Genomic DNA, 13565 nt, shown 5'->3' on the forward strand with positions numbered 1-13565 from the left:
CATATAATCCCCTGCCCCATTGGCATCCACAGGAGGGTGGGCCTTTCTGCCTGGAAACTGAAATCAAAAGAAAAGTGTGGAAAATGGATGAAAGACAAAGATCCTCTGCGCATGTCTTACCAGCAAATGCAGCTCATTCAGAATCTAACTCTTACAGCACCTAAATTCTACCGTAGGCCTACAATATGTGTTTACCATGCTTAGAAAACGCATATTTCTTAAGCTATTTTTAAACAAGTCCCTACTGCTCAAGAGTGAACGAGTCGCTTCCTCACACATATTCGAAAATATTTTAACCTGCTTTTTTTTATCGGTTGCTTTGCTACCTCACATACCCCAACAATTTTATGTCCTCTACATTTCTTCTGCTTGGTCACATCGCTCCCTCTCACATATTCCCCAAATCTCTTGTCCCTTGCATTTTTCTTCTCTGTCATTTCGCTCTCTCGCATATATTGCAAAATAATTTTCTGCTGTCGCTTCGCTCCCTTGCACATATCCCAAAAATGTTTTGCCCCCCCCCCGTATTTTCTTCTCTCTCCAATACATTGAAATGATGGGGGGGGGCACTTTGGATATGAGAGTTACTGAACAATTGAAAATCAGTGAATTATTTGGCTTTTTTTTCTTTTGTTTAGTTAATATTTTCTGTGTGAGTGAAACTTCCGAAGGATTATACCCGTTTCGTTACATAAAACATACAAGTATTTTGAGAAATACCAACAGAAAAAAAAACCCAGATTCTTCCTGACTGTTCAAATCCTTTAAAAAATTATGGTAATCTTCGCTTTCTCAGGCATTGATCACAGGCTCCCCCAACACCCGTCTCTCTTTCTCTATCACCCCCATTCTTAATTCATCTTTTTGTCTCTATCCAACAGCTCATTCATAACTATCGCCTTGTTCTATCCTGTTCTATTCTTCTGTCAGCTTGCTGTCATTCCTACTATTCACAAACTTTTTTCTCTTCTGACATTCTAAGTCAGAATGAATATACTATAAGACATCATTTTTGCAACACGTTCAAATTTAATGAATGCACTTTTGTTACATGCCCAGTGGTAAACTTTTTCATTGAGCTATTTTAAATAATCAGAATGCACATATCGTAAATTATTTGTTGTAAAGTTTTGCGAGTCATGTTTGTCCAAACTTAGGAGCAAGTAATGTACACGGCGGGACTTCTGCTGTGTGGTTTCAGCCTCTTCTCCAAGTTTTTAATAGTCCATTATTGCTGTTATCTTCCACTTTACCCCTCTTGGACTTTCTGATATTGAGTAGGAGTGGTCCTCGAGAAATGAAGGTGCTGAAGACTTTGCAGTATCTGGGAGGTTGTTTGCTGAATCAAAACGTCTTTCTTTCGGGGAATTCCTTGGCTTGGGTGAATTCTGTACGAGATGAATGAATTAGAAAAAAGAAACATATAAGAAATATTGAACAAAAACAGATAGAAGAATGAAAAGATAGCTTTAAATTTTTCAATTAAATATTCGATAATACATGAAGAATAATATTTATTTAGGAATCAAACCTTTTCCAGTGACTTGCAACAAAAAAAATGTTTTTTTTTAAAATATTCATGATGATATATTAACCCTATCTAGCCCCCCCCAGGGGGGGGGTTTAATAAGCCCCCCCCCCCCATCCACATATTTCACGATAAGTCCACAATGAGAAACGAGGTACCTTTTTTTTTTTTCGTTCAATTCTCGCAGAGCTTTTGAGACCAAATTCGAGACGCCTAGATACGCAGTTACGCAACATTTTATGAGTTTATGTTGGACCAAAAATTGCTAAAAAATATTATTTTGTATACATATGTAATCCAATGGAAATTCTATTTTCAGTCATAATTGACAAAGGCATCATTATTATTGCACTGATTGGTTGAAAATAATCAAATCTTTGCTTTTTATAATTGGAATAGTACCACGAAGTGATCTCATTGAAAAACAAGTGGAACGCCTCTGGCAGTCTCGCCTGCATTACGCAATTTAATATAGCAGCAGTGCTAACTTTGAAAACTACTATAAAATAATCATTCACAAAAACATCATTCATATAATGACATAATACCACGTTCATTGACCATAAATGACATTTGAACGGAGACTTAACCCTAATTCTCCCGGGGGGGGGGGGCCATAATGGCCCCCCCCTCGACAATTTTCGCGATATATCTGCTGCGCGAAATTTTTTGACCTTGCCGCTCACTGACTTTTTACTTTCAAGTCTCGCGCAAATTTTGAGACCAAATTTGTGACGCCCGGGTACGCGGTTACGACATTACGCAACATTATGTAAGTGCATGTCAGACCCAAAATTGCTCATAAACGTGATTTCATGTACAAATCCAAAGAAAATTGTGTATTTAGCCAAAATTCATAAATGTATCATTATTTCTACTTTTACTGATTAAACTTAATTAATTTTGCCTTGTTTATGATCAGAATTAAGTATGGAACGAGTTCCATTGAAAAAACAATAAAAAAACAAAAAGTAAAAAAACAAAGAAATACATAAGAAATTCATAAAACAATAAAATACATAAGAAATTTATTTCCAAACCTAAGTTTTTTTTAATTGCCATTGTTCAGAATGCTACAAAGAATATTTTTACCAAAAATTAGCATTCTAGGAGCTTTATTTAGTGAATTAGAGCAAAAAGTATGATTTATGCATAAATTAGCATAATTAATTCATATAAAATAAAATCTCATTATTTTGGAAAATTTTACCATACAGCCTTGTAGATTACATCGCACACTACCAGCGTGCAAATTTTTGCGTCGCTCGCGCGATCGGTGGCCGAGATCTTAAGGGGGGGGCCATAATGGCCCCCCCCCCCCCCCCCGGGAATGACAAGAATCAAAATACCCCGGGAGATTTAGGGTTAAAGGGGAATCCAGCCTTGGCCATAAAATATTGTGGTGGGAAGGAGAAAAATAATTTAAACAGAATGGTGAAAGTTTGAAAGAAATCGGACAAGCAATAAGAAAGTTACAGCTGCTTTAAAATTGAGATCACTAATATTATGTAGATTTCAAATTGGCAACTAGGTAAGTAAATTATGACAAAGGGCAAGGACAACTTTCCCAAAGGCCATGTACTTTATTATCAGGGATTTGTGGTTTTCTCCTAAGTACCCATTCCCCTGGGGCAGTAATCTAAATATAACCCAGGTAGTATATTGTTTTATGTCCTCATGAAAGAAAAATATAATTTGAAATAAAACTTTTGGGAAAAATAACATTTTAGCCATAATATGTATTGGAGTACATGGAAGAGTAGTCCTTGCCTTACATCACTATGACATCCCATATGCGGCCAATTTGAAGTCTCCATGAGTATAGTGATTACCAATATTTACAACTTTTAAAAATTCATAACTTTCTTGTTGTTTGTCCAATATTGTTCAAACTTTCACCTATCAACTTGTCTGATTTTTCTTTTTCTTATAAAAACAAGTTTTTACTTGGGTTGGATTCCCCTCAGCTACACCCATGTCCACATTTCATTCACTCTATCCATAAACTTTCAAAGTTATGATGGCACTTCAACAATTACCCCAACATGGCCTAAGTTTATTGACCTTAACTGACCTTTGACTTGGTTTTGTGACCTGAAACTCACAGGGGATGTTCAGTGATGCTTGATTACTCTTATATCCCAAGTTTTATGAACTAGAGCCATAAACTTTCATAGTTAGGATGGTAATTCAACAAATACCCCCAACACAGCCAAAGTTCATTGACCTTTAATGACCTTTGACCATGGTCATGTGACCTGAAACTCGTACAGGATGTTCAGTGATACTTGATTACTCTTATGTCCAAGTTTTATGAACTAGATCCATAAACTTTCAGAGCTAGGATGGTAATTTAACATATACCCCCAACACGGCCAAAGTTCATTGACCTTAAATGACCATTCACCATGGTCATGTGACCTGAAACTCGCACAGGATATTCAGTGGTACTTGATTAACCTAATGTCCAAGTTTCATGAACTAAATCCATAAATTGTCAAAGTTATGATGGTAATTCAACAAATACCTCCAACTTGACCAAAGTTCATTGACCCTAAATGACCTTTGACCTTGGTCATGTGACCTGAAACTCAGGCAGGATGTTCACTAATACTTGATTAACCTTATGTCCAAGTTTCATGGACTATATCCATAAATTTTCAAAGTTATGATAGTAATTCAACAAATACCCCCAACTTGACCAAAGTTCATTGACCCTAAATGACCTTTGACCTTGGTCACGTGACCTGAAACTTGAGCAGGATGTTCACTAATACTTGATTAACCTTATTCCCAAGTTTCATGAACTAGGTCCATATACTTTCTATGTTATGATGTCATTTCAAAAACTTAACCTTAGGTTAAGATTTGATGTTGACGCCGCCGCCGCTGTCGGAAAAGCGGCGCCTATAGTCTCGCTCTGCTATGCAGGCGAGACAAAAACCAATAAAATACATAAGGCCCCAAAACTAAGAAATACGTATGGAATTATAGAACCAATAAAATCCATAAGATTAGAAATTTGATTTACCATTTTTTTCAGGAGCACATTTGTTTAGAAATCATAGAATTTGGGGAATTATTTAGAGATTTACCTTTAAAGCAGAGAATTCTATATTTAGGCATAAATTAGCATTATTAATTTATTAAAAATAAATTTAAATTCTGTAAAATCAGCGATACACCCTTAGCTCCATGCTTGCAGATTACATTGATGGTGACGTGTGTATTGGTTTTCGTTGCGATCGACGGAGATCTGAAGAGGGGGACCAAAAAGCCTCCCCCCCCCCCCGGGCTATGCAATCTAAAAGTAGCCCAGGATTATTATGTAGGGTAAACCAAATTTTTAATATATTTGTTCATTTAGTAAGAGTTTACTGTAAATACACAGTAAAGGCCCAGGTCCATGGTTAGCCCCCCAAATAGGATAATTTTCATCTCTATTTGGCTACTGAAAATGGAATATTTAAAGCAATGTTCTATCAAACCAAAGGTAGATAATACAGAGAAAATATTTCTTTAGAACACATGTATGATATAGATCTACTCTACCTTCTGAAGACGAGGCAGGAAATCAAATATGGTTGGGACAGCATCCTGTCTAAGACGAGTCACTTGCCCAGTCCTGTCAAAGCTACCATCTTCAAAATGAGCAAAACGGAGTACAAAGCTCTTGGAGGAATTCAATGAAGCTCGCTTCATATTGACCATCCATACTGTGTTACAGTACCGGTTCAGTCCAACGGCTGAATGGGAATCTGCAGCAAATGTAAACACATGTCATAAAATCAATTACACATAATTAAGAAAATTTGACGTGTCCAAAGGACACAGATGCCCCCGCTTAACGCGATCAGAAATCCATTCAATATGATTGAACTTAATATCATGCAGAAACCAATATGCATATATATATAATTAACAAATTCAGACCTTTGAACCGACTTGCATATATAATGAGATGTGACCTTTGACCTGCGGACTCCGAATTCGAACTTAGCCTGTATTTTGTGGTCATCTACCTACACACCAAAATTTTTTTTTAATCCAGTAAATATTTTTTGAGTTATTGCGCGGAAACCCAAGGGGGGGGGGGACGGACAGGGGCAACGCTTAATGCCCCCTCTGGGCTTCGTCTGTGGGGGCATAAAAACTCTAGGCCTACATGTACTCAGCAGGGGCCCGTTTCTCAACACTTGGACAAGTTAGTCATATAACTTTATCTACCAAACACAGAGTTAGTTCCAATCTTACCCAAAAGGATTAACTAGAATCCATTGATATCGTATACTATTGGTGGAAAGTACATGAGACGTAGCCTTAGTCACAAAATAGCATAATTTTCAAAAAGTAAAATTATGATAAAACCTAATAATAATAATAATCCGCTTTTATATAGCGCTTAATACATCGAATGAAAAGATAGCTTTAAATTTTTCAATTAAATATTCGATAATACATGAAGAATAATATTTATTTAGGAATCAAACCTTTTCCAGTGACTTGCAACAAAATAAATTTTTTTTTTTAAATATTAATGATGATATATTAACCCTATCTAGCCCCGGGGGGGGGGGCTTAATAAGCCCCCCCCCCCCCCATCCACATATTTCACGATAAGTCCACAATGAGAAACGAGGTACCATTATTTTTTTTTCGTTCTATTCTCACAGAGCTTTTGAGACCAAATTCGAGACGCCCGGATACGCAGTTACCCAACATTTTATGAGTTTATGTTGGACCAAAAATTGCTAAAAAATATTATTTTGTATACATATTTAATCCAATGGAAATTCTGTTTTCAGTCATAATTGACAAATGCATCATTATTCTTGCACTGATTGGTTGAAAATAATCAAATCTTTGCTTTTTATAATTGGAATAGTACCACGAAGTGATCCCATTGAAAAAAACCAATAAAATACATAAGGCCCCAAAACTAAGAAATACGTATGGAATTATAAAACCAATAAAATACATAAGATTAGAAATTTGATTTACCATTTTTTTCAGGAGCACATTTGTTTAGAAATCATAGAATTTGGGGAATTATTTAGAGATTTACCTTTAAAGCAGAGAATTCTATATTTAGGCATAAATTAGCATTATTAATTTATTAAAAATAAATTTAAATTCTGTAAAATCAGCGATACACCCTTAGCTCCATGCTTGCAGATTACATTGATGGTGACGTGTGCATTGGTTTTCGTTGCGATCGACGGAGATCTGAAGAGGGGGACCAAAAAGCCCCCCCCCCCCCCCCCCGGGCTATGCAATCTAAAAGTAGCCCAGGATTATTATGTAGGGTAAACCAAATTTTTAATATATTTGTTCATTTAGTAAGAGTTTACTGTAAATACACAGTAAAGGCCCAGGTCCATGGTTACCCTCCCAAATAGGATAATTTTCATCTCTATTTGGCTACTGAAAATGGAATATTTAAAGCAATGTTCTATCAAACCAAAGGTAGATAATACAGAGAAAATATTTCTTTAGAACACATGTATGATATAGATCTACTCTACCTTCTGAAGACGAGGCAGGAAATCAAATATGGTTGGGAAAGCATCCTGTCTAAGACGAGTCACTTGCCCAGTCCTGTCAAAGCTACCATCTTCAAAATGAGCAAAACGGAGTACAAAGCTCTTGGAGGAATTCAATGAAGCTCGCTTCATATTGACCATCCATACTGTGTTACAGTACCGGTTCAGTCCAACGGCTGAATGGGAATCTGCAGCAAATGTAAACACATGTCATAAAATCAATTACACATAATTAAGAAAATTTGACGTGTCCAAAGGACACAGATGCCCCCGCTTAACGCGATCAGAAATCCATTCAATATGATTGAACTTATAATATCATGCAGAAACCAATATGCATATATATATAATTAACAAATTTAGACCTTTGAACCGACTTACATATATAATGAGATGTGACCTTTGACCTGCGGACTCCGAATTCGAACTTAGCCTGTATTTTGTGGTCATCTACCTACACACGAATTTTTTTTAAAATCCATTAAATATTTTTCGAGTTATTGCGCGGAAACCAAGTGGGGGGGGGGGGACGGACAGGGGCAACGCTTAATGCCCCCTCTGGGCTTCGTCTGTGGGGGCATAAAACCTCTAGGCCTACATGTACTCAGCAGGGGCCCGTTTCTCAACACTTGGACAAGTTAGTCATATAACTTTATCTACCAAACACAGAGTTAGTTCCAATCTTACCCAAAAGGATTAACTAGAATCCATTGATATCGTATACTATTGGTGGAAAGTACATGAGACGTAGCCTTAGTCACAAAATAGCATAATTTTCAAAAAGTAAAATTATGATAAAACCTAATAATAATAATAATAATCCGCTTTTATATAGCGCTTAATACATCGGAATGACGTGTCTAAGCGCTTTACAGATATATTATTACCCCGGTGATCGGACTCAATCAGTCATTCCCGCACACAACGTGTGCACATCCTCCACTCTTTCGGGAGTATTCCAGTCAGTCGCCGGTGAGGCGCACACTGTACTGGACAAGCTACAATGACTTTCACATCCTACCGGGTACCAATTTAGCACCTGGGTCGAGAGTGGCAAAGTGTGGATTTACGCCTTGCCAAAGGACGCCAGACCGCGGTGGGATTCGAACACACGTCCCTCTGATTACAAGGCGAGAGTGAGAACCACTACATCACAGCTCCTCCAGACTTACGATTATTGTGATGAATTTGGAAATAGATCCTATCAAAATAATAGCAGAGGCAAAATATGCATTAAAAATACTCAAACATGCAGACATGGGCATTAAATTGCCGAGGAAATGAAATTATCACTAATTCATTTCATGACCAAATAAAAATCACATGTGGACGTTGAGATGGGTACCCCCAGATATAAAATTTGAATAGTTTACGTAAGTGCAGGCTTTCTTCCTAAAATGATGATAATTATACAGGTTTTTAGGATTCCAAACACCATCAAAATATTATCATCATGAATTGTTCAACTCTTTAGATACCAAAACACACAATTTTATAAATTCTATGCATATATTAGAAAGAGAATTTATCAAAATCTTGATAAGGGTCTGAAAGCAACGAGTACAAGTCCAATTATGGATGGCCTGAAGTGGTAGAATCTTTGTCAATTCAATTATTTTACTGCTTTAAAATTAATGGTTTTGTGATTTTTTACCAACACTTGTTATAATTTCTGTGCATTACAATTACTATTGAATGATTTATCCCACTTGTTTGCAATAAAATTCATTTTCTATGAATTATTACGTAATATTATAATTTTCGAATTTCGAGGCTCATTTGAATGTCATAGTCTACCCACATGATATCACTACGTCATTAATTAGAAAGAAGTTATGACAGGTTCGGAGATGTCATAAGTATTTCGTCAAGTTGTCCCCGATCTTGGCAAAGGGGGATTCGTGAAACAGTTAGTAGACAAGTAGCTCACTATCTCCAATTTAGTTAAGAAATTAGAAGACTTATGACGGTGTTGAGAAACGGGCCCCAGTCTACACAAGCAGAACCAAACAGAATCAGTTTGCCACACTCAAATTCCCAATTTGCGCTTGCATCAATTGTTTAGTTACATACCTTCCCATTTATAATTACAAAAAGTGCTTAGAATGACAATTTTTTAGGTCAGAATTTTTAGCTCGCGCTTCGTGTTCCCATTATTGAAATATGTACCGTCTTCATGGGTAAACAGTCCTTAATAGGTCCCTTTTCGATCATGCTAGAACACTTGTTAAATATTCTGTTCATGCTTGGCATTCTCAGTAATTATCTCGTTACATACGCATCTTGTTCAGGATCACAAACAGTGCCCAGAATGTTAAATTTTCAGGACAAAATAAATACATGAAAGTTCAAAAAAAGAAAGAAAAAAATCTTCGCCTGCGCTTCGCGCTCGCACTTTTTATATAAGGCCTATGAGATTATTTCATATTGATGTTGTTTTATAAGAATAAGGCTAAGAAATGACTGATCGGGGAAAATATAGGTGAAGATAATTTTGGGCCCCATCCCCTATTGGCGAAAGTCTGATACACCCTTGTGACACATACACACACAGAGAAAAAGATAGTGCCCCCCCCCTGAAAAAGCAAGGACCCCCCGTTGCCCCCCTCCCCAGAGAAATAATCCTAGCTACGCCACTGGACTGATTCCTTTATCCCCAAACCACTTATACAAGACAAGCTTATTTCTATCCAGGATGTAAATCAATTCTAGAAAGAGCAATCTGGAAGTCTTGCCTCTGGCAGGGCCTAGTAGGACACTATAGGTGTTGGATTTGATTTGATTTTATTTCAGCATTTTTTATATATATATAAAGCAGCCTTTTGGCACATGTTCTATACTGCGCCCCTCGTTGTTTTTTTGTTTTGTTTTTTACTCTTCACGCTACTGCCGCAAAGAATCCTCTTCGCAGTGGCGCGTACAGACCACCGTGACAAAAAAGGAATCTAAAGAGAGAAGAATTAAATAAATTTATTATCTGGATATCATGTCAAAATCTATCACAAAATTGGATTTTTGTATTAAAAAGGTTAAAAAAAAATTGCTCGCTCACTTCGCTCGCTCGCAACTTTTTTTAAAGATAAGTTCTGGCTTTCTCAAAATAGTCGCCTTACTACACCATTACGCCTATTCATACCATGATATGACCGGGAAATTTTTGGCTCTTGCCCCCCCCCCCCCTGGCCATCGAACCCTGTTACGCCGCTGTAAAAATGCTGTGCATCATCATCATCTACCTACACACCCACATTTTTTAAAAATCTGTTGAATATTTCATAAGATATCTTTAAGGAGCTGTGATCTTTGACCTGCATACTCCGAATTCGAACTTAGCCTGTATTGGTATCATCTACATGTACCTACACACTCAAATTTGTTTAAATATGTAGAATATTTTATAAGTAATCATGCGGAAACTAAATTGCATATTTAATGAGCCGTGACCTTTGACCTATCGACTATGAATTCGAACTTAACCTGTATTTTGGTGTCATCTACCTACACACTCAAATTCGTTTAAATATATGTAGAATATTTCATAAGTAATCATGCGGAAACTAAATTGCATATTTAATGAGCCGTGACCTTTGACCTGCAGACTCCGAACTTAGCCTGTATTTGGTGTCAGCTACCTACACACCATAATTTTTATAAATCTGTTGAATATTTCATAAGTCATCATGCGAAAACCAACTCGGATATTTCATGAGCTGTGACCTTGGACCTGCAGACTCCGAATTCAAAGTTAGCCTGTACTATGGTGTCATGTATACCTACACACCAAAAATTTTTTTAATCAATATATATAAATCGAAATATATTTCGATTTATTGCGTGGAAACCAAGTGGGGGGGGGGGGCGGGCGAATCAACGGACAGGGGCAACGCTTAATGCCCCCTCCGGACTTTGTCTGCGGGGGCATAATTACCAAGGAGCTGCATTTCTCAAAATAGTCGCCTTATTACACCATTACGCCTATTCATACCATGATATGACCGGGAAATTTTTGGCTCTTGCCCCCCCCCCCCCTGGCCAACGAACCCTGTTACGCCGCTGTAAAAATGCTGTGCATCATCATCATCATCTACCTACACACCCACATTTTTTAAAAATCTGTTGAATATTTCATAAGATATCTTTAAGGAGCTGTGATCTTTGACCTGCATACTCCGAATTCGAACTTAGCCTGTATTGGTATCATCTACCTACACACTCAAATTTGTTTAAATATGTAGAATATTTTTAAAGTAATCATGCGGAAACTAAATTGCATATTTAATGAGCCGTGACCTTTGACCTGCCGACTACGAATTCGAACTTAACCTGTATTTTGGTGTCATCTACCTACACACTCAAATTCGTTTAAATATGTAGAATATTTCATAAGTCATCATGTGGAAACCAACTCGGATATTTCATGAGCTGTGACCTTGGACCTGCAGACTCCGAATTCAAAGTTAGCCTGTTATGGTGTCATGTACCTACACACCAAAAAAAATTTTAATCAATATATATAAATCGAAATATATTTTGATTTATTGCGCGGAAACCAAGTGGGGGGGGGGCGGGCGAATCAACGGACAGGGGCAACGCTTAATGCCCCCTCCGGACTTTGTCTGCGGGGGCATAATTACCAAGGAGCTGCATTTTAAGCGAGCCTGAATCAAGGCTGTGAAATTTATTAGCGCCACCATCTGGCTTCCTTTTATTTGCGTAAAAACAAGAGACACGCGAAGTCACTTTCTAGTCCAAACTCCAAAGTAATCAAATTTGCTTTTTTTTAAATATGATTTTGATTTAATTAAAAATATACTATTGACTTTTTGTATTATGGCTACTCACCGCAAAGCGCCCCGGTGAGTAGCGAGGAGTTTCGGCAAATATTAATTCTGTATTGTAATGAAGCGATGTTTGCCAACTTCACAGAAAATTTGAAATCCAGGGCCAAATGCAGTTCGGTGTACGAGGTTAGTACTATAGATCTATACATGTACTGTAGCAACTATATGTAGCAACTAACCTCGAACTAGTAATGAGTGGGGCCAGGGCCAGGCAGTACCACAACTATATTACTAGTACAGCAGGCGATGGTTCGTGTAAGCTCCACTACACTTCACTACTGCTAACCTCCGCTTCACCTATAGGCTATAGTGGAGTGTTTAATGGCTGGCTATACGAACCATCGCCTGAGTTTTTTAGGCCTAGTCACTCAAGGGTTCATTACATGCCGCCGCGCACAGAAAAATCAAGCAATAGAAGTTGTGTGTTGTGGACACCAGAAGTGGGATCACAGCACGCGTGACCCACTAGTTAGAAATCCATTGCCAAACGTGGTTAATGCTGCGAGGTTAGTATACTAATACTAACCTCGAAATACGCGTGAGTCACTGAGTGGAGTAGCCTAACGTTAAGTTAGAACTTAGAGTTTCATACGGCATGTACGGCCAGGCATCAATAAATTTTGTTGTCATCCAATTTCAATGAAATTTTCAGCATTTTGCTCGAAATGAATTTTACATTATTTATTAAGATCAAGGCCTAACTATCTTCAACCTGTATAATTCATAACCATTTTACCTTTTAGGTGTGCAGAAAAGACCAACCCCCCCCCCCCCCCAATGGTCTGCTGAGTGCTGACTACAGTACATAAACTTCAATACACGGGACTAAAGTTAGTATTGTTACACAGCTTTTTGCAAATGCAATTGCAAGTTTGGTAACGACTAACGAATTCCCATTTTTTTTTCAACGTAATTTTGAAGTCGAAAACATAGCTGAACTTACGAATGCAATGTCCGTCCACATCCTACCGATTAGAGCAGTTGTATGCAGCTCATGTAGGCATGAATAACGTGAAATCTAATTCTAAGCTAATAAGTTCACCAACATGCCAATCTGAGCTGTGAAAAAGTGTGATCGTCCCGATATCCCGGAGCGAAAACAGCTTGAGCAAGGTGCAGCCAATCAGCGACCTTCTTATGTCCCCTTCGAGACAGAGGACACGAAATGATTTTATGTCAAAAAGACTCAAAACACAAAATCATTTCGTCGACGAAATTTTTTTGTCTTTTGACACAAAATCATTTCGTCGACGAAATTTTTTTGTGTTATGACACAAAATCATTTCGTCGACGAAATTTTTTTGTGTTTTGACACAAAATCATTTCGTTGACGGAATTTTTTTGTGGTTTTGACACAAAATGATTTCGTCGACGGAATAGATTTTCGCATCGCAACGAAATAAATTTTGTGGACGCAATTACATTTAATTGATTTTGTGTGACAAAAAATAATTTCGTATACGAAATAAAACTGCGTCATGACGAAATGATTTTTATATGAACAAAAACACATTTTGTGTACGGAATGGCGTGAATTGGACGGAATTTACCATCGGACATTTGGTGCGCCATTTCGTTTGATAAAAATTCATTTCGTATGGCACGCCAAATAAACTTTGTGGACGCAATTACATTTCGTCTAGACGAAATTGA

The 13565-nt window shown here is 37.4% G+C and overlaps 1 long non-coding RNA gene across 1 annotated transcript; it reads right to left on the minus strand.

Annotated features, from left to right (window-relative positions):
- Positions 1–1014: 1014 nt before the first annotated feature.
- Positions 1015–12985, minus strand: LOC129284186 (uncharacterized). The gene is made up of 4 exons (XR_010294965.1): positions 12856–12985; positions 7054–7259; positions 5081–5286; positions 1015–1388 (listed from the first exon to the last, which is right to left on the minus strand). It is a non-coding gene; the product is annotated as an uncharacterized LOC129284186 (long non-coding RNA).
- Positions 12986–13565: the final 580 nt, after the last annotated feature.

The sequence above is a fragment of the Lytechinus pictus genome, chromosome 10 (genome assembly GCF_037042905.1).
Source record: "Lytechinus pictus isolate F3 Inbred chromosome 10, Lp3.0, whole genome shotgun sequence".
NCBI lineage: Eukaryota > Metazoa > Echinodermata > Echinoidea > Temnopleuroida > Toxopneustidae > Lytechinus > Lytechinus pictus.